Genomic DNA, 24,024 nt, shown 5'->3' with positions numbered 1-24,024 from the left:
CTGGACAGTGTCGTACACCTCTAATGCACATTCCTACTTCTATCCAGATATCTACAGGACTGGACTTCATGTCTTCCATTCTAATGTTTACACAAGTTACGTATCCCATGAGGGATATCCAAGAATTGTACCGGTCCACAACAAGAGGTATACCGAACATCGTTTTGGAGTTACGAAAATGTGCTGAGGTCATGTGCAATCCTGCAACCGCCTAGGGTGACACTACCTACTACATATGCATAGTGGTCACTATGTGTAGCTGTGGCTGCACCACACCAGTGGGCCTAGTACAGCTGGATTTGGTGGACGTTCAGGGATGGGAGCGGGTTGTGTGATGTGGAGGGGATGCTGCATAGTCCATTATGCATCCAGGTGTGTTGCATTTGTTATGGCCAGTTCCATCCAGGTGTGTTGCATGTGTTATGGCCATTTCCATCAGGACCAATCTGTGGGTATGTGCCGGTGATATATCTATACATTTGTATCGCACATTTCAATATTCATCTGTTTGTGGGATTGTGTTCTACAGTATGGCCTGTCTGGTTGTATTGCAGCTGTTTATACATGTGTTTGTGTTTCTTTCAGCTTCACCCACTGCTCCCTCATACACCTCCGGTTCAACTATTCTGCATACGGCACAGTATCGCCTTGGAGGATTGTACCATTACCCATCCACCCCACACACACAGATTTCTCACACCCCATACATCTGTGCTTTGGTTGTTGGCCCATGACATGGCCAGAGTGACACATTGAATACCCTACATGTGTCTGGTACCTGTATGGTTGTGTGGACTACCCTGCCATGTTTGCTTTCCACATGCTATACCTCACGCACATAGGTACACACCCATATGTCTCTTTCATTACATGTTTGGTATACCCTTTTACTACCCGTTCGACTGTGACACATCCTGACAAGTTCGGCTTGTACCGCTGACTTCCGAATTTTGGCAGCCTGTTGTACTCATTGGTAGGATGCCACCTTTTCCTATGTCCAGGATGGGATATATTCCATACACATATCCAACTGTAGTGGACAACACCTCCCCACAGTCGACGGTAGGGTTGCCACCTTTTCAGTTGGCCAAAGTGGGACATTTTTGGTACACACATCACATTTTACAGGCTGACACATACCCACGGTAGTACACAGGATAGAACTTAGACGTCTTGCCTATATAAAAGCTTATTCTTGTAGCAGTTCAGTTGCTTATTCTGTTTCTTATAACATTTATGTAATTTAGATACAGAGAACCTGTTTAATGCAATTATTACATAACGTATAGGGAATAATTTTGTCCTATAATCTCAGGACATTTGCCATTGTTACAGGTTATTTGTCGGGACACAACTGCCCAAAGAGGGACTGTCACTCTCAAAGTGGGAAAGGTGGTAATCCTAGTTGACGATACGGATAATACTGTTCCTTTCAGCCTACATGTGTCCTTATTGTTGTGGCTGTTTGCATGCTCCTTCTGTTTCATTTACATGCTTATTCTATTTCCTATCACATTTGGTATGTGAAATACGGACATACCTTTTGTATGTGACTATTACATGCCTTGTGGGATATAATTCAGAAGTACAGTCGCTAGATATCTACATTTCTCATGTATTTTGTTATGGACACATCTGCCCAGCTGTGTACCCTCCCTCACATTATGGGTCAGCTGGTGACCCTCACCATTGGGCTGGACGTACCTACTGGCGGATCGCTAACATATGATGCATTTCACTTACACTTGGTATGGCTCTCTACACTGCGTTGGACTACGGCCACATGGTCTTCCATGTCATTTGTTCGCGGGATAGGGCCCGTTATTCCCTAACGTGCATTTCTATTTGCTTTGTCACTTTGTGTTCGCAGGTACTTTCTTGCATGCTTTGCATACGTTTCAGTCTCCAGGGACACTGACGTGGTTAATATCTTGCAACCTGTTATATGCAAGCATTTTAGGTTGCACATCGACAGCTGCCGTTTCCATGCCTCTGTGCGGCACTTCGATACACCCTATGCACTTGCGATCCTTTCCTGTGCACGTGGCTGTGTCAGCAGCACGCCTTCATTACTATGCATTTAGTGCTACTGCGCCATCCTCATGCCACACGGTCGGCGCAAGCCTAACACCAGCCTTGCGCCGAGCTTCATGAATCCCGGGGTTTGTTTAAATTAAACACAGTAAATCTAAAATCGTTGTTGGAGGTAAACATTGCATAGATAATATATTCTATATATTCTTTCATGTAAACTACAATGGATGTCAAAAACCTTTTTCTTGAAAAAATTATTACATTAGCTGAATTAAAAAAACACAATAAAGCTCCTCACCTGGAGTTAGAAGCTTCTAATCTCAATGACATACATCACTGAGATCAAAACCCTAAGCTGTAACAACAGTGCACAGACTCCACTAATAAATAAATGATGCAATTGAAAACAAAACACAACTAGCATATATGTTCTTATTAAACACCTAGTATCAGTTTTCCAAATAATTCATCTGATATGAAAGATTATTAGTATAATTACAATTCAAAATAGGTGATTGTATATGACCAAAAAAGAGAAAATAAGATATAGTTCTTATAATCCAGGAGAAGCTATCTACCTTATTTCCCCAGCCAGATAATTTCAAAAAATAACCTGCAACCTAATCTAAGTTTGAGACAATCATAGCTAGTGAATAAAACATCCATTTCAGTTAACGGTATTGAAGTAAAATATTCAGTGTAACACTGAAATCTAAAATACATGTAATAAAATTATTGACTGTATCTAGAAAAATTCAACTTCAGAAAATAAACCTTACTAATGCTGTGATTATCTTATTAGGATGACCATACTGAACAGCTATTTGCTTTGTAAAATATAATCAAACTGACTAAGATAACAAATTCCTACTGTCTAGATTATTTGAATATAAACTCGTGAAATCAAAATAAAGAACCAACTAAAAAAAATCTTGTTATTTGTTGTAAAGTTATTAGAATTATATAGCAGAGAGGAAATCAAATAAGATAAATATATTCACAAAACAAAATGAGAAGATATGCAACTAGTTAAAAGTAATGAAGTGGTTAAGAATATACATATATATATATATATATATATATATATATATATATATATATATATGGAAAAATATAAATAAACATGTGTTTCATAGGCAAGATGAGTAAACCAATATGTATATAAAACAAAAGAGTTTCATTTAGAGAAGGAATTGTAATAGGGTAGGAAAAAATACAATAAATCTGAAGAATGAAAAGAATAAGTTAAAAGTAAGGAATAAATAACTTAATGCAAGAACGAGTTTCAGACTTCATATTATTCACCAAATGCCTGCCAACATCAATCCCATTATACTAGCAAATCTAAGAGTATAAATGCAATATTCAATATCTATCTCATCTGAATGCCCTTATTCCTCCCCCTTTATCCTAGGCTTTGTCCAATTTTCCCCCACTAAAAGACCAAGAGTTATGAATTACCCCATAACTGCTGAACCTCCTTTTAAAATCAGTTATTTGCCTGAAATGCAGATGACCCTCGCCATCTAATGTGTCTTTTATTTAAAACTGATAAGTCACACAATGAGTTCCTTAAACAGTACAATTACAGAGATATACATGTTTTATCTAAAATCCATCCAAGATTATTTATTTGCATGACACAGGTAACAAGCAACTTATTGTTCAGAAAAATCATCTCATAAAACTGTCTAACATTACCAAGTTATAACTTCTTGACATAGAAGACCGAAAACACAAAATATAAGCCATCCTATTAGTAAAAGATAAAATATAAAAAAAAGGCTACAAATACAAAAGAAATAACTATTGCCAAATTTGAGTTTCCTTAGAAAGTGTATAAGTAAGTGTTTCGTTTCAGGTGGAGTCTGTTACCTTATTTAAGGCATGCATTTAAGCTGTAAAAATAATGTGTACCTTAAACTCAAACCAGGTATGTACCAGACACATTACTCTGCACTGCCTTAATTAATCTGTATTTATGAGGATTGTAAACAGTAACTAGTTCCTTAAAGTATTATAACCATTCTATGCACAGCCCTTTCTTTTGTGGGTTTGGGCCATCATTTTGGAGGTACTTATTTACAATACCATTCTATAATAAATATTGTTAGATGCAATGCCCTATGCCAGTCAAAGCAAAATGCCTTCTTTTGTGCAGGGTATTGACTTTTCAGTAGTTATATATACATGACTTGACATGACCTACTGAAATTTTACATGTCTTGTTCTGAGTGTTTTTTACTTTGTTTATCTTTAATAATAAAGGTCAACCAGCCTGTCAAGCCACAAGACTTATTTTTGTACAGGGCATTGTTTTTTCAGTAATTATGTTTAGCTAGCCAGAAGTGACCCATTTATATTTTATATCTTAGTTTCAGTGGTTTGGTTGTTTAGTTTTAAATTAATATGCCAGGGTTAGCCCAACATAAAAGTAGAACTTTATTGTTTGAAGGACTCTATGCTTGTCTGCATCACTAATTATTTCAAATCTATGCTTAAAGTGCTGTGGCTGAGTATTAAAACATAGGTTTTTCAGTGTGGAATGTTGAAAATACATTGTACATACCACCTTCAAAAAAAAAAATTACAATTGCACAAGTCCATGAATTCTGCACCAGTATAACAATCCATATGTAACAAACATATTCCTATTTTGCAAAACACTATACTGTTTTCTCTGTCAACATGTTTTTCTTGTCAGTATTGAACATGCGCTTACCTGACTTATGCTGAACAGCTGTTGTTTGTTTTCAGGTTGATAAATTATTTAACACTAAGGCAGACTGCAATCTCATACACTTATTAGGTGTGACTGCATTTGTTTATTTCTAATGCCATGGTAAATGTATAGCTAGGTTAAAATAAAATTAGGAAAGGGAGCATCTCTACTTACGAACAACTCTGCATGTCTGTCAAAAATAACTGCAGTATAGCATACAAGTTAATAATGATTGAATATTCACAGCAAGCTGTATAGTATGAATGTAACTATTAGATACCCTTTTAACAGTATCCATCTAAATGTAACAGGTATTAATGCTTACATGAAAAACATAACTTATCTCTGTAACTTCTTTTTTTCTTCCCTTTCCCTTTATCATATCCTTCTTCTGACATCCATTCTGCTGCTTTTCAAATGTCTTGTAGTCTGGAAGCTGAGATGAAAAGAAGAAGAAATGGGAAAACAGTACTACAAACTTTGTAAAGCATTTAAAATAAATAAAAGTGAGGAAACATCTTCTCCGGCGTTGCGCTGATCAGTACTTTCTGTAAAGGACTGTCCCTTAGTGCTGACATTATCGGCAAGCTTCGTATTGCTGAGAATGTGAAGCAGATAGCTAGTAGAGCTTACAGGCTGAAAGAAGTTCAGTTAAAAAAAATGATGCCATTAATATTAAACGTTTTTTACAAGATCGCAGAGTTTATATTAACAAAGCTTGTGGTAGCAACGGGTGATGTTTTATCACTTTAAATTTTTGTATTAACCTTAATTGGTTTTAATTGAATGTAATTTTTTTTAGTATTTAAATCATGTGCAACTGAAATTTGTTTGATATTTCTGATGAATTCTGGATTGACGAAAGCGGAGATTAAAATTCATTTTATGCTAAATTGCTTATCCATTTGGCGTGCTTTTTCATTCAGCTGTGCAGCCGAGCAGTATTCTAGTTCTTCCTAGTTGTTTCTATTCAGCTGTATTTTAGTTTTGGTTTTCTGCGATGGCTGATTTGGCTGGAGATCATTTATTGGATGTCAGTATTCATGATGTTCATGATTCTCCTGAATTACATTTCAACCAGGTCTTTTTAAAGACCATGGAAGATATTAAGAAGTCTGCATTTATTATTAAATGAGCATTTGAACAGAAATGAGGTGTCAGCTTCAGGATCCAGTTCGGGATCTGAGGATGACGCAGACATGGTGGTTGAGGTGAATACTTATAGTAAACGAAATGAGGAGGCAAAACAACCAGAATCTGGAAAGCTAAAAAGTGTGAAGCCGAGAGGGCTGTATTCAAATATAGCAGCAGCTTTGAACAATGGTGAGAATCCTTTTTTAAAAACAAAAAGATCTATTGATGTCACCAGTTTATCTGAGTACAAAGAGTTATGTGATAATTTAAACAAACTATTGAGGAAATGCAAGAATATAGACATTAAGAACAAGTATTTTGTGAAATGTATTGAGTTAAACATTGTTCCAAAGGGACTGTGCTTTTTTAAATGTCCCAATGGTACAATGATAAAAGATCCTTTTTTCAATCATTTGAAGAATTTCTTCAATGAAGCAGGCATTAACTTTTTGAAATTATTGATAGAGTGCAACAATGAGTCCATAAGTATCTTGAGAGAAGAGCTTCTTAAGGTAGAACAAACGATTGAAGATAAATTTCAGTTTGTGTTCTGTGAAAGGATGGAATCTTCCTTAATGTTGGAAGATTTGGAACAATATGAGAAAGCTCTAATAAATAAAAAAAAAACAGTAAATTGGATCATGATGTATCAGTGTACAAGATGGACTGTGCATACACCATGTTTGTACAAAGCAAAAACAAACTCTCATTTGGTAACAACAACAGAACTTACCACGAGGTCGGGGTTGAATATGTAAGATCGTATTTGAACAAATTCATGAACAATGCAAATAATGTTATCAATTATTATTGCAATTTACTTGATATTGTTTTGAATAATCATTATTTCTTGTTCAATGGCTGTTATTACAAACAGATGCAAGGTTTAGCTATGGAGTCAGCAGTTGTCCTTGCTTTTGCCAACGTTGTGATGGGATGGTGGGAACATGAATTTTTAAAACCATGTTTTATTCAGTTTAAAGTAATATATTACAAGAGATTTATAGATTACTTGTTTTTTGTAATTGAGGGGACTATTGAGTCTGTACATGCTTTATTAACAACAATTAATTCCAGTTCACCTTTTCTTAAGATTGTGTTAGGAGATCATGGCACTTCCCTTAATTTTTTGGATGTCCACTTGGAATGGGATTATTTAACTAGTAAATTTAATAGTAGCATTCATAGAAAAACTACTTTTACAAACAGTTACTTACACTTTTCTAGTCAACATCCTATTCATGTGAAAAGGAGCATTCCCAAGGGACAGTTCATTCGTGCCAGCAGAATGACCAGTGATGACAAATGTTTGCATAATGAATTTTTATATATCAAAAAGTTGTTTTTAGAATGTGGATATAATGAAAAAATGTTCGATGACCAAATTAAATATGTTTGGAATGGTAGAAAATATAGGTATTCACCCATTTTGACTAAAGCATTAGTAGTCATTCCAAATAGGACATCATGTAATGACAAGCATTTAAGTTATAATCTACCTATAACTAGTGGGGCTTTAAACATTAAAAAGATTTTAATTGACACTTGGAACACTGTCAGACGTAATCGTGAATTATGCAACAATGTGGGGAGAATCGTAGATTTGTTTATGAAAAAAGATTTTAATTTAAAAAGCTTGTTGGAAAAGGGAGGGATAAACATGTGTTTGAAACAAAAATTGTCATTGTCAACAAAGGAATGCATAAATGTCTCATGTAATATGTGTAGATATATTTTGGAAGGACCATATATAAATTTGGAACATATACCATACACTATTTCTGTGTCTAGCTATTTCTTGTATAGAAGCACATGGGTAGTGTAAGTTGTGTGTAGTTCATGTCCTTCTTTTTACATTGGGATGACAACTAGACAGTTAATGACCAGGATTAGGGAGCATCTGTATGACATTAAGAAGAAGGATGTTAACAATGCTTTGTATAGGCATACATTAGTTTGTTCTAAATTTAAGAAATTTTTGTTCTCTATCTTAGAACAGGGCCATTTAAATTTGAGGGGTGGCAATTTTAGATACTATTTGGAACAGAGAGAAACTAGATGGCAGATTCAATTGAGAGCTGATCAGCCTCCGGGCTTAAATGATGCCATTAATATTAAATGTTTTTTACACGATCACAGAGTTTATATTAACAAAGCTTGCGGTAGCAATGGGTGATGTTTTATCACTTTAAATTTTTGTATTAACCTTAACTGGTTTTAATTGAATGTAATTGTTTTTTTTAGTATTTAAATCATGTGCAACTGAAATGTGTTTGATTTTTCTGATGAAGTCCGGATTGACGAAAGTGGAGATTAAAATTAATTTTATGCTAAAGTGCTAGTCCATTTGGTGTGCTTTTTCATTCAGCTGTGCAGCCGAGCGGTATTCTAGTTCTTCCTCATTTTTTAAAAAAATGGAGTTGTCTCATGCATTAGGAGTGGGAGGTAAGTAAGGAGAAGATTGTCGTTATGTAATAAATCAGTGGGAACTGCCTAAACTAAACAGCACAAGAAGGAGAAAAAAAAACTACTGTATGACATTCCCACAGAAATGAATGACAAATTGAACTTCAGAGTCAAACGACCGGCTCATCACAGCCTGAATGTCAATGCATTCCATGACACACACACAAAAAAAAAATCCCCTTGAAATGCAGACCTCAATTACATGACATAAAGATGATAAATAACATTTTTAAAGTAAAAATATTAAAAATTTAAGTCATCTCATACAGACAAAAAAGAAACAGCATATATCTCAAGAACCTGATATATATGTGACATCACTACCAAAATAAAGAGTGCATTACATATGTGTCACTACATTATATTAACTTTACATGACTGACTAATAATAGTATAAAGTCAATCACTGAAGTCATTACTGGCCATCGTATGTATAACTAGCAAGAAGAAGGGAGTTATGATAGAAGTGTGATATTATATCCTATATATTTACCTAAAAATTTACATGCCAGAACAACAGAAAAGAATATACATAAAAATATAAAGAAACATATATGTATATATATATATATATATATATATATATATATATATATATATATATATATATATACATATACATATATATATATAAATCTATTAGAAAGAAAAAGAAGGGGAAACTCTTTTGCAATGTGCCCCTTACCCCTATACTTTTCACCACATGTTACTTTGTATTGAAAGATATTGTATGTATAGAAGTGTAATATTAACAGAATTATGTAAGTAAAAGAATTAAAGAAATTTAATATCATTTTATTTGTATTATAATGCATGTAATGATATTATGATTATAATAGATTAAGCTTATTTTTTAAAAGGAAAATTAAAAAAGAAAATATAAGTCTATATATAAAATGAGGAAAAAGAAAATAACAATATATGTAGTGTCAAGCTGTATTAAAGTATGAATGCTAAATTATAGGCAAACACTATATATAAAAAGAGAGGTTCTTACCTTAAAAGAATAACAAACAAAAACATATTTGATGATGATATAAAGTCCATAATGTTAGCTTAGCATAACATAAATTAAGTTATAAATCATTTGTTCTTCTGTCTCTTTTGTTTTTCAGTAGTTTTCCATGCAGTATTTGAAGCCGTTTTTTTAAGAGGGGAATTAGCCCATTCCATTTCTTCTATTCTTTCTAGTAATTTGTGGTTTCTAACAAAAACCAGAGCAGCATCAAGTTCTTCAAACACAGAAGGACCCTCAGGAAGAAAAATCTTCAGCCTCGCAGGAAACAGGAGATGGGTTTTTATCTGCACCTTTTTCAATTCTTTAATCAAAGGTAAAAAAAAAAACTTTTCTCTTAATAATTACCATTGTTGAATAGTCATTGTCAAAATGGATGATTGAGTCATTATATTTTAAAGATTTTGACCAGGCAGATTTTAAAATAAGTTCTTTATCTGGAGAAGAGAGAAAGTTAACTATAACAGATCTCAGTTGTTTCCTAGTACTGCTGTTTGCTGTTGTTAATGACCAGTGTGCTCTCTCTATTCCAAATGACATAGCCTCAGGTAGATCTAAAGTTTTTGGTAACCAAATATTGAGAAAGCTTGACAATTTTTTTCCTTCTATATTTTCCAGAAGAACAAAAATCCTGATGTTATTCCTATGTGATCTGTTATCTAAATCATCCAGTATTATGTTGTAAAACAGTATTTTCTTTAAGTAAAAATTATATGTTATCCTCATTTTCCATTAATCTGCCATCAAAATCTGTCAGAGATTCTTCAATACTAGTTATTTGGATTTTTTGTTGTTTTAAATCCTCATGAAGCATGTCCATCTGTTTAGTAGCTTTTGCTTTAAAAGTGTCAATTTTAGAGTCAATCTTGTCAATATTTGTAGTAAGTTCTTGAATATTAGTTATTAGAGTTTGTAGTTCCCTTTTTAGGCTGGAACCCTGGCTGCCTGTCTTTGTAAAGCTTATGATGAAATTCTTTCAGATGAGATATATTTATCCTGAAGAAATTTGACTGGAAAATAAGTCCACTTCTGAATTTTAAGTATATATTTCTGTAGAAGATGTTGAATACTACCAAATTATGTAGAAAAAAAATCCAAGATTTAAGATATAAGACAAATTTCCAGAGAAAGAATAAATCCTTTAGTGGAGCTAGTGAAAACTGCTGCTACACAGAGCCCATGCTGGCCACACCCCCTATTTTGCTTTTCTTAAAAGTACTCAGTTTTATTTATTCTGCTGCATTTATTACTGCTTGGTAGTAGCCTGATTAAATTTTAACTGTTATTCGAAGTGTTTTAGTTTAAGCACTTGGGCTTCATACAGGTTGTTTTACATTAGGAAGGATTGTGGTCTGCACTGTTGTGGCAGGACAGGTAGCTTACATCCTTCTAAGCTGGGAATTGCTGATTGAAGGCCCAGTGTCTGCTATTCTAAAAGTGTATTAGTTCTGGCTTAAGCACTTGGGCTTCAGGCCATTTATTCTACATTAAAAGGGTTTGTGGTCTGCACTCTTGTGGGAGGAGAAGCTGGATTCTGCCCTTCTGAGCTGGGAATTTCTGGTCACAGGCTTATTGTGCCTGCTTATTTGAACTGTTTCTTTCTGAAATTGGTGTGCCTTGTTGCTGTAGCATAGTCCAGATTTAGGCCTGCTGAATCTAGCTTTGTTTGTATTACTTGAGCACTGATCCAGGCCATCTTTTTTGGAGAAGGCTCACATGCACCCTAGTAGCAGGAGTGTGCAGTTAGAACTTGTCTGATTAAAGTCTGCTGGAACAGGGCTCAGTTTTGAGCTTTTTGTCTGGTTAACTGGGTAACTTGTTTAAATCAGTTTGTTCATTTTCTATTGTTTTATATATATAAAATGTACTTTATTCATCTGCTTTTACTGTATTTGTGTTTCTTCCTACTTTATTACTAAGGGCATTGACTACAACTCTGATCTGCGATATATAACAATAAGTACCCTTTTCTGTGCATTTAAAGTGTTTTTTTGATTGTATCTGCTTTATTTTCTGAAAAAAAAAACAAACAAAAAAATATATACTTGTTTCTCACCTTTCTAAGCTAGTAGAGTCCAGATTTCAGGTTAGTGCTAAATTCAGGACTGTATTACAAATCTTATAGGTTCATAGATTAGTACTAAGCTAACTGCCCTTGCGAGCCATTTTAAGCCTATCCAATTATCCCTTGGGAGACTCAAACCCTGCACCTTGTGCTTGAAAGGCAAACACCTTAACCATTAGGCCATCCTCCCAACCTGTATTTGGCAATACCTTACTTGGATAGAAGGAAGTTTCTCTGTTCATCTGTGAGAGAGGGGAGCTTTGAGCAGCCTATCTGTCCCTGGAGGAGTGGTTTTAGCTCAGAAATTAGTAGTTTATTGGCCAATTTGAGCTAATGTCTATTTCTTTCATTTCCCTGCTATAAATACCACATTTGCCTGATTTTACAGCTAGGGTAAAAGTATTCCTGGCTCCACAAAGTCTCCTCTTCAATTTTTCCCTTGAAACTAGACAAACTTTCAAATTAAGCACTCAAGCCATTCATTTCTCACCCCAGCACTTGCTCAAAACTCATAGCAAGCACTTATAAACCCTAGTACTAGACCCTCCTGTACTGTACAGAAGGACAAGGCTTTCTATTCGACCTTTCCAGCCATCCAGTAAAACAGTTCACTGTACCTATCCAGGCATGTCCAAAGGGCAGTTTCAGGTGTACTCCAGTCCAACTGGTGAATCTGGGCATTTTGAGGCAATGTTACAACTGCCTCATGTAGACAGACAACCCTCTCCTCCTACCACTAAACATTAATGCATGCGAGAGATGCAATTATACAGCCAAACTGGAGGCTAAGCTCTCTCAACCCAAGACTGGATCAGACAGTCAAGAGGAGAAGGGAAATATTTGCATCACACCACCAGTGTCACATAGACACATTAAACCAGCACCGGCAAAAAACACACATAAATACATGAAAACATACTTGGAGGCTCTAAATAAAAATCTCCAAAATCAACAGAGACCTCCAAAGCAAACATCCAAGCAACCTCCACCCCCTCAACACAAACCATGAAACACAAACTTTACAAAACCTGTGTGCCATGCAATCACAGCCCTTAAGGCAAAATAACATACCCAACATACTAGTAATAGGTGACTCTATAGTCAGACACACTGACGTCCCACTCTCTAGGCTGAATAAGGAGAAGGTTACTGTTAGCTGCCTGTTGGGTGCCAGGATCCACCACATAACACAAGCACTCAGGTCACTCCAGAACAAGTACAAATATGACTGTTTCATTGTCCATGTTGGTGTAAATGACCTGAGCCGTACCTCCCTGGACTATATGAAAAGAGATATGGAAGAGCTCTCTGATCACGTAGTCCAGGCCTGTATGATCCTGACCCTGAGTAGCATCCTGCCTTCACCAAGAATGATACCATGGTATAAAGAAACAATTTTCGATTTCAACAATTGGCTAAGTTTCTGGTGTCATTCAAAGGGGATCCAGTATCTGTCTGCCTGGGATGACATACTCTACAAGCCATGCTGCTTCACTAGAGACAGCTTTCACCTGTTACCCTTAGGCTTTCAAAAACTGGCCAAGGCTTTTGCCAACCACATACTGCCTTTTTTAGGCAAGGCTCAAAAGACAAACCCAGTGCCGTAAATAGCACAAGTAACAAAAAACTGAGGGTAATGCTACTCAGTGCTAGAAGTCTAAACCTCAAAATGCATGCACTCGAGGCAATCCTCATTATGGAGAAAATCAATATATGTGCAGTAACAGAAACCTGGTTTAAGGCTCTAGAGAGCACCCCAGCACTACCAGGCTACAACTCATACCATACATTTTAGCCACAGAACCCAAACCGAAATACAAAAGGTGGGGGCGTATCCGTATTCATCACGGATACCCACACCTCCAGGTTAGTGGCACAGCACGATGCTTCAGAGATCATCCACGAGCAACTAACAATGGGCAAAACTGCAATTCAAATTGTAGCATGCTACAGATCACCCACCATGTCCCAGGATCCCCATTCCGCATTTCTGGGAACACTGGGAAACATGAAGGTCCTACCAAACACCCTAATATTGGGTGATTTCAATTACCCAAACATTAACTGGAAGAACTACTCAAGTACTAACTCCCTTGCCCAGCATTTCCTAAAATTTGTAAACTCAAACGCCCTGGTTCAACTGGTCAACACTCCCACCAGAGGTGACAACATATTGGACCTGGTCATCACCAATATGGGTGACTGATGTTCCACACTGGAGAGCAACCCCTCGCTGGTTAGATCTGACCATAAATAAGTCACTTTGAAATCCACATTCCGCGTCAACCCCCAGACAAGGAAACCACCATAAAAAACTTTTCAAAAGCAAACTTCACATTACTTAAGACCGAGGTGGAAAGTTTCAAAGCCCCCATGCTGAAGGATAATGCTGTTCAAGCTGCAAAATCCTTTACTAATGCATTCTATGGGAAGCTACAAGAATGCATGGATCATGCCATCCCAAGCAATACCAAGACGCACTCCTCCAAGAAAAGGAAACCAGTCTGGTGGACTCCTGCCATAAACAAGCTATACAATAGAAGGAGGAAACTAGTACAGAAAAGAGTAAAATCCCAAGTATCAGTATCAGAAAGAAACTATGATCCCTCATAAAATCATCCAAGGCGAGCTTCGAAAGAAAATTGCCAAGGACTCCAAAGATAACCACAATACATTATTTAGCTATGTCAAGAATCTAAGTGGCAATGCTCAGATCTGCTCAGAGTTAGTGCAGAATGGCACAAAATACACTGAACTGACCGATATTGCCAACATCCTGGCAGACAGGTTCAATGCAAACTTGACCCCCCTCTCACCCCCAAAAGGGCCCATAACCATACCAGAAGAATGTAGAGTCCCTGAAATCACAGACACTCAGGTTAAAACATCCCTCTCCAAAGCTAAGGACACAGCATCAATGGGACCGGATGGTGTCCCAGGCAGCATCCTACACAAGCTCAAAGACAAACTAACCCCTCACCTAAACACACTGTTCAAACTCAGCCTCTCCACAGGCTATGTACCCATAGAGTGGTGCACAGCAACGGTTATTCCACTCCACATAGGTGGAGCCACAACAGACCCCTGGAACTATTGCCCTATAAGCCTGACTAGTTTTGTCTGCACATCATCATGGAACTCATTAACAGAGACATTGGGAACCTCCAAACACTGGACCCTACCCAGTTCGGCTTTGTTAAGGGCAGATCATGCCTCCTAAATCTGGTGAATTTCTTTGAGACAGTTACTAAGGATATAGATGAGGGGAAAGGTGGTATACACAGCCTAGACCTTGCAAAGGCCTTCAACAACATTCCCCATTCTGGTATTATTTAGGCTCACCAGCCTGAACATAAACCCCTACATCATAAGATGGATTGCCAACTGGCTCACGGACAGAACCCACATGGTGAGAATTGCGGGAGCTAGGTCTGACTCTAAACCGGTCATGAGTGGCATTTCCCAGGGCTCAGTCCTAGGACCCCTCCTGTTCAGCATATACTTCTCAGAGGTACAGGCAAGCACAGGAGGACTATGGCTGACCAAGTTCGTAGACGACTGCAAACTAGGGGCTATAATTGACTCTCCAGCTGACACAGACATCCTCCAAAAGGGTCTCACTGAGATGGATACCTGGTGTCAAAATCATGGCCTCAAGCTAAATGCCAAAAAGTGCATAGTCATCCCCTTTGGAAAAAACAAAGTACGCACAAACTACCACATAGGTGGTAGTCCCCTAAATATGGAAGATGTAATAAAGGATCTGGGGACCCAAGTAGATAGTAATCTCACCTTTGATAATCACATTGCCAAAGTGGTTAGAAAATCCTTCTACATGGCCCACCTAATCACAAAAGGGTTCACATACAGATCAAAAGAGTTCATTGTGCCCCTCTACTCATCACTCATCAGACCCAGCATAATGTACAATGCCCCATTTGGGAGGTACCTTACAAGACACTTGCAACAGTTGGAAAGACCGCAGAAGAACCTCACCAAGAGGATCACTGGCATAAAACAGATGCCATATGCAGCTCAACTGAAGAAACTTTAGCTGTACTCAGTTGCATACCACCTACTCAGAGGTGATCTCTGCCTGACATACAAGGCCATATCCAACCCAGAATTGATGGATATGCTCCACCTAAAGAAAACCTTATCACCTCGAGCCACATGCTCTAGGAATCTAAACCTCACTTCAAAAATAAATTGGATGTGCTGGAGGGATAGAATCCTGTCCCAGAGACTTCCCATGCTATGGAATAAGATTTCAATCTACATTAGGCAGAGCTCCTCACTAACACTCTTCAAAAGAAATCTTGACGAGTGGATGGGAAACAGAAAGTTTACCCCAGGGATCACTTCAGTGGCTAAGAGGGTGGCGAAAACCAACACTTTCTGGCTAGGCTTATAAATGCCTTCAGGCAGATAGCCTAGTACCTACCTATGAGCCTATGAACATACGTGTACCAAAATGGACTTATAATACTGGGCAAAATCTTTCTCCATGTAAATCGACTTATCAGAACTGTGGGGTAAGCCATTCTTACATTGAGTTACATTAACACCCACTGAGATAAGAGAGTCATTACTGGATCTGAACTACCTTCTTACCTAGCTATTTACAAAATCTATAGTAAATTGCATCAACTGGAATTTCCGCAAAAGAAATTGGACTAGAATTGTGATATATTACACTTTTGAAAGGATGACATCCAAGGTTTATTGCAAAATAGGTGCTTGGGCTGAAAGTGATGGGAGACACTTCTCCCAGTGTACATCTACACATTAGAACTGTGGTTGAAGCCATTACTACCTGACAGTTGAGTCATAATAGTCATTCACTTCTGGATTTAAACATCTACTTTTCTAAGTATATAAGTGTATCTGCTGTAGTACAGCGGTAGCATTGTTACCTCACAGCAAGAGGTTTTCCTTTTCGATTCTCAGCTGGAGTGCCTTCTGTGTGGAGTCTGCATGTCCTCCTCATGGTCAAGTGGCCTCCAAAAGACATGTGTCAATGGGTGTGCCTTCGCTGAAGGTTGGTGTCAGGCTGACAACTTGGCACCATAAAAATCGACTGCCAATCATTAGTGAATCAGAGTTCTGCTGTGGCGACCCCTAACTGGGAAAAGCCGAAAAACAAACTTCTCTAAGTACATAAGATAAAGGACATTGTATCAAATACATACTTAACAGGAGATGTCCAACTAAAACAGTGAGGCAGCATATTTGAAGGCATAACATCATCATTGTTTTGCAAGGCATATGTGTGGCTTAATGTTGTTTGAAAGAGTAGTGTGATTTCTTTTCTTGTGTCACTATCTTGCATGGCTGAAGCTGTATACAACTACATGCATTGGATAATTTCATCATCCCTGTCACTCTAGTAAGAAATATACAAAAACACCATGTAGAGAATGCCAAGTTCAAAAACTGCCTTTCAATGTCTGCAAGCTAGAGAACATTATTTCAATTTTTGGTGCCACAAGAGAAATTTTTCAACAAAAGTAAGATTAAGTACATTCCAACAGATGGCATCATCAATGTTTAACAAAGCAGATGTATAAGCTAAAAGTGAGAGGAGTGCCATCCAAGTGTAAATGTGTTGACTAGATTGGTGGTTGAAGACAATTCCCACCTAGATCATGATTCAAAGGTGCACTCAAGTGTGTATTTGTTGGATTTGAACCAAATACCTATCTAGTTATTACAAGCTATAGTACATTGTATCAACCACAAGCTCCACAGGAAAAGTTTGATTACTAATATGACATACTGTACATTTGAAAGGATGACATCACCAGTGTATTGCAAAGGAACTTTGTGTCCTTAAATGTTAGATACTACACATTTATAAGGATTATCATGGCAGTCTGCTGCAGAGAGCATAGTGTGCATTACAAGTCTGGGTGAAAATGAAGGTGTCTTAACAAACAGAACAAAAGAAATATGTTGATTACAAGTAATTAAATACTGCTCTGATAACTTATATGTCTTGTTATTCATTTAGATTGCAGTCATGTGAGGGACATGTAGCATTTTCACATAATAGTGTATTGCTGATAATCACACTTGTGAGACAGTGAACAGACAACCAAGCATTCCTGACTGTTTCAGATGATTGTATGCAAATAGTAATTATTTGGTGTATTGTTTTCAATATCTTCTTATGCATGAACAATGTGCACAGCAAATTACCAACATACAGGTCAAACTTATGAAAGTGTACTTCTTAATATCACTCAAGTATATAAGCCAAAGTCCCACACCATTTTACATAATTTGCAAGTCTAATTTGTTGTAGAGCACTTACAAATTTACATAGTGAAGTGTTTAGACAGCATCATAGTTAACTCATCATATATTGAATACAACAACCCATTACAACATACACAAGTAATACAAGGCACTGGCATTACTTTAGTTTTGTGAAATTTGTTTCCAGAAGTGCAAACTTTTCAAGCTCATTTGCTGAAATGTTTGCGAATTATGAGGGTATGCCTAATTATATTTTGAGGTTTTGAACTTTCAAAGGGAATTAGCAGTGGTGTATGGTGCTCCATGCCAACCTTCATGCAAATAAGGAGTGCAGACGTAGAGGCAGTTCTGATTCTGATAGAATTCAGAACAGATGTGTGTTACGCTAATGTTTTATGTGTCATGATTTATACATTTGACACAATAATTACAGTAAAGTACTTATTATATGTACAATATATACAACTGAATACTTATAGTGTCCTCATATTCTGTGACTGTCCATGGATTGGAGGCACGTTGCTCTGCACCTTATGCTATTGTATGCGTTTGTGTGGCATCACTGAGTACTGCAGTCACTATTTGACAATGTGTCATAATTAAAAGACTTCTGAAAATGCATGACAATGCAAATTAAGTTATTCTATCACTTTATGTGCTTACTTAATATGTTTGTTAAACCATTCATTCTTGATTATTTTAAATGTTTTGCACTTACTTCTGTGAATGTATGAACAGGTTTGGACTGCTTTTGAACTACATTGTGAAATAATGGATGTATGCTGTGACATTGTGAGGTGTTGCCAGCTCTCCCAGGAGAAGTAAGACATGGCTGGCTGAAGTTTTGTAAATAATCTTATGTCATTTGCCTGTCATATTGATTTGTATAGATGTTTGTATTAAAAACGTATTTGTAAAAGTTTCTTAAATTAAAAATGCTACAACAGGATCTTAAAAGAGTTCTGAAAGTGCATTGTGCCAGATTCAGGTGACTAGATGTGATGTCATTCTTTAACCAGCTGAAAGACGGAACTCTGGCAGCAGCAGTTTGTTGTTTGTTTTTCTTTTTCTTCTTCTTTAGAATCTGATATAAAGATTTATGTCAATTATCACCGTTCACTTGTTTAATTGTTCAGTTGTTCAGCCGATGAGTCAGTTCAGTTAGTGTGTAGTATCTCATCTTGCCTTGTGGAAGTGAGCATCTTCAGCAATCCATCTTGCCTTGCGATAATAAGTGAGTTAACTAGGGGCAGTTTCTCTTTAGTTCAGCTGAAAACAGTACAGTGAGATAAGTTTAGCATTATTTCCTTTTCTGCATCTGTGATACAACTATGAAATGTTTATATTCCCGGTGACTGGAAAACTCTGATGTTTATTGTAACTAAATATTAAGTATTCTCCTGTTTTCTATTTTATTATCCATTATTAAATATTTTTATACCTTCTCATTGTGGCTGGTCTTTTAGAGAAAACTTTTAACATCTGGGAGTACTTGTGCTTATTTTAGTGACATTGTGGCTACTCCAGTGAGCCTTACTGCTTCGGTCACACTCTACCATTTGTATCAGTATTAATTTGACACAGTAAAATTGGATACCCTTTTTAAGAGCTTAAGTGTACCTGCTGATGGCAGCAATCTATGTTATAGTCTGGAGAGAGGGGACACAGCTGGTGAAACGACAGAGAGTCCAGTCCCAGTGGAGTGTGTTCATTGTATGCTTTTGGTGGAAACTGTGCTTGATGCAGAGAGCTGCATTGGAAATACTATGTAAATCTATTCCTGTTTTAGTAGCTGCCTTTCACCAGTGTCAGTGGTGAGCATTACGTATCTCAATTTCTGGTCCCAGGTAAAGAGGGGCCATCACATATTGGTGTCAGAGTGGGTGGTTGGATATTAATTGAGCTTCAATAGCCTGTAAGCAGTTGTCACTAAAGATGTGTGTACTCTTGACAGCCACAAGGTAAACATTCACATTTTCAGTTTCACAACAGTTTTATTTATTTTTATTAATTTAGTCAGGAAAAGCAGGCAAAGATGTCAACAGCTGATTTATAGCAAGCAGACAAAGAACCAGTTGGCCAAGGTGTGCGAAGCCAAAGGACTGGTTCATGCCAACCTGACTAATGAGGATATGATTTCAGCCTTAATCACAGCCTCAGCATGGTTCAGCAACCAGGGAGACAGCCAGTCTGGTGATGGGGATCTGCAACTTTTAGAAACAGGACAGGTCACCTTTTCCACAGAGGACTTAAAAATCCATCTGGTGCTAAAGAGACTTGAACTGGAAGACAAATGTTTGGAGACCAAAGAGAAACTAACTGGAGGGCAAACATTTGGAGACCAAAGAGAAACTGCAATGTTTGGAGACCAAAAAGAGACTGCAACTGGAAGCTAAACATTTGGAGGCTGGAGAAAAGGAGAAGCAGTGTCAGCATGAACTAGAGGCCAAACATTTGGAGATCAAAGAAAAAGATCTCAAAAAACTCCACTCCCTGGAATCTCTCTTTACCCTGGAGAATGCTGATGTCTGTTTGGTCTCTGAGACATGGTTTAAAGCTGTGGACAGCACACCAACAGTGCAAGGTTATAATGCCTTCCACAAATTTAGACCAGCTATTTCAGAGGTAGGGACTAAAGGTGGAGATGTCTCTATTCACATGAAAAATAAATATACTTCAAGGATGGTCAAACAGGACAAATCACTTGAGCTGGTCCATGATGAAATCGCCATAGGTAAAATCCAATACCACTTCCTTTCAAGCTATAGGTCCTCCTGTATGACCCAAGAAACCCATACCATGTATTTAAACTTATTAGAAAAACTAACCATACAATCCAATACTATATTCATGGTTGACTTTAATTACCCCACTATTAACTGGGAATCCTATATGACATCAAACTTACATACACAGAGATTCCTGGATTTTGTAAACACAAACTCCCTGGACCAGATAGTTAATACACCAACCAGGAGTGCAACCATACTGGATCTGGTCCTCACTAATATGGGAGACTGCTGCACACCAGCTACTGTAATGCCTTCCCTGGTAAGGTCAGACCACAAAATGGTCTCCTTTTAAGTAAAAATAAAATCTGGACCCCAGCTAAACCGGGAATATTCTAGAACTATTCTAAGGCTAACCTCCTGCTATTAAATGAGAAGATGGAAAAATTTCAAGCCCCTATAAACCCTGAGAACACTTCTGCATATGCAGAACTGTTCACAGAAACTCTGTTCAAGCATGTTAATAGCTGCATAGAGGCAGCTGTACTCACAAGGAAGAAGTACAAAACTAACTCAAAAAACAAGCCACCCTGGTGGAATTACAAAATTAATCAGATGTATAACAGGAGGAAGAAAATCATGGAAAAAATTAAGAGGTGCAGCACCCAGCAGGATAAAAGCACTCTCATCAAACTAAGATAATGACTCAGAGGACAAATAAAGTCTGCCAAAGCCAAATTTGAGGTAAGTTTGGCCTCCCAGCCCAAGGACAACCACAAAGCATTCTTTAGCTATGTCCACAACCTCAAAGCCAATACACAATTGTGTGCAGACCTCATTGTAAATGGAGCAACCTATACTGAGCCAGAAGATATAACAAACCTCCTGGCTGATAAATTCAGCTCCAACTTAACTCCTCTCTCCCCCTCAACCTTCCCTCAGGAAATATCATCAAATATAACTGCCCCTACTATCACTAGGGAATGTGTCCTCTCTCTAAGACCAAGAACACTACATCAATGGTTCCAGACAATATCCCAGGATGCCTTCTAAATAGAAGGAAACATGACCTATCAGGGCCTCTGGAATCGCTATTTAACTGTAGCCTCCAAACAGGCTTTGTGCCTTATGACTGGAGCAAGGAAACAGTCATCCCTCTGCACAATGGTGAGCCAAAAGACCCTGGAAACTACAGACCCATAAGTCTCACTAGTCTTATATGTAAAGCCGCCATGGAAAGAATTATCATGGAGATGATCAAGAGATATAGTAAACCTCCAGACACTGGACCCAACCCTGTTTTCATCAAAGGCAGAGCATGTCTACTCAGCCTGGTAGACTTCTTTGAGAAGGTCACCAAAGCAATGGATGAGAGCAAAATCATTCACACAGCCTACCTTGACCTTATACCCCACTTGGACATTGTTGACAAACTCAAAAGGTTAGGTACAAACCTGTATGTCACTTGGTGGATAGCTAACTGGCTTACAGACAGGACCCAGGAAGTAAGAATTCAAGGCCAATGGCAGTGGTTTCTCGCTGACTAAATTTGCAGATGATTGCAAATTAGGAGCTGTCATTGAATCTCATACTGACACAAATGTTCTCCAGGAGGGGCTGACACAGACAAATAACTGGTGTCAGAGTCATGGACTAAATCTAAATGCCAAGAAATGCATAATAGTATGCTTTGGGAAGTCATCCATTCCTGGTAACTATCATATTGACAATACACTCCTTAAAGCTGGCCCAGTATTCAGTGAATTAATGACACACATAGATAGTAATCTAGCCTTTGATCATCATGTGTCTACAGTGGTGAAGAAATCATTCTATGTTGTGGAACTTATAAACAAATGTATGGCATCTAAGTCCAAAGAAGTCATTGTTCCACTGTATTTGACATTCACCAGAACTATCATTGAGTATAAAACCCCATTTAGTACATATCTAACCTGGCATATACAACAATTGGAACATCCACACAGGTTCTTCACTAAACAAATATAAGTAATATAAATATATAAATTAATAAAAGTAATATAAATATAAGTAATATGTCCTATACAGAATGCCTCAATGCCATATCCCTCTATTCCATTTGCTACAGGCTTTTGAGGAGAGATGGCATTGTCAGACCCCACTCTGATGGACCTCCTGCATATCCACAAAACAAACGGTACTATAATTATCCATTCTAAAGTCTTAAACCTTGCTTGTGATATAAATAGGACCTGCTGGAGAGCTAGGTATGTATCCTAGAGATGACCCCATCTATGGAACAGTCTCCCCATCCATGTGAAGCAGAGTTCCTCCCTAACTCAATTCAAGTGCAACTTGGACAATTGGATGGAAAACTGGAAATTCATCCCTGGTTTGGCACCTACATCTCTAATACAAGCAGGTAACCTGTAAATGGTTCATCGCCCACTCTCATGCTTACACTTATCTCGGGATGCATGGCTAGGCTTAAAAAGGCCATTGTGGTCATTAGCCTAGTAAAACCTATGAACCTAAGAGAGACTGCAACATTTTGAGGCTGAAGAAAAGGAAAAGTGGTGACAATACGAGAGGGAGATGTTGACTATTTGTCAGAGTCATGGAGGTAATGGTGAAGGGAATAACTGGACCCCAGAAACAATAAAGGTCAGTAGATTTTCAGAGGGAGATGACTTTGATAGTTTTATTCATATATTTTAAAGAGTATGTAAACAGTATAATGTTGGCCAAAAGCTCTGGGTACAGTTCCTGACCCCCCCTTACTCCATGGTAAAGCTGTAACTGCTGTTTCTAAATTGTCTGATACTGATTGTTTAATCTATGTTACAGTAAAACAATGTTTACTAGACCGTTTTAAGTTAACACCGTAAGCTTGCAGAAAAAAAGTTTCGTGAGCATAGATGCAAGGCAGATGAAAGTGTATCTGATTATATTGCTGAGTTAAGGACTTTCTTTCATAGGTGGGTGAGTGGGTGTGAGGTCACCACTTTTGAAAGGCTGGCAGACCATTTGGTGAGGGAACAAGCCCTTAGCACTTTGTCTGATGACAAGAGAATCTGTTTGGCAGATCGAGAATATAACTCTGCAGATGAGCTGGGGAGAAAAGGAGATCTCTACTTAGCAAGCAGGGTATCATTGCACAAGAAGGGGATACTCAGTGCTGCACATGGATATAAAGGAGCCAATGGTGGGCAGCCTAAATCACTCCAACAGAGTCTACCAGTAACAGGAGAAGCCACTAGTTCAGGTACATGGCCAGGATCAATGGTTAGATATTTTAAATGTAACCAGAGGAGCCATGTAGCATACAAATGTCCACTGAAGCAAGGTGGGGAATAAAAGGTAAGGGAAACAGCAAGTGGAAATAAACAGTGTGCCAGAAGTAAGTTGTCTGGAGATAACAGAGGTACGAAACTATCAACAGAGTTTGTATCCTATCTTAGTGGATAGAAGACAGGCCACTGCTAAGAAAGACACAGCCTCTGCCATAACCATTGTGAAACCTGCAGTGCTTAAAGAAGAGTAGTAGCTGCTTGGACAGTCCATATCAATAAGAGCTTTAGGAGGGACCCCATTCCAAATACCTTTGCCCAAGGTT

This window comes from Protopterus annectens, chromosome 2.part2 (genome assembly GCF_019279795.1).
Source record: "Protopterus annectens isolate FY-2018-M chromosome 2.part2, PAN1.0, whole genome shotgun sequence".
Lineage (NCBI taxonomy): Eukaryota > Metazoa > Chordata > Ceratodontiformes > Protopteridae > Protopterus > Protopterus annectens.
Note: the sequence above shows the minus strand (reverse complement) of the source record.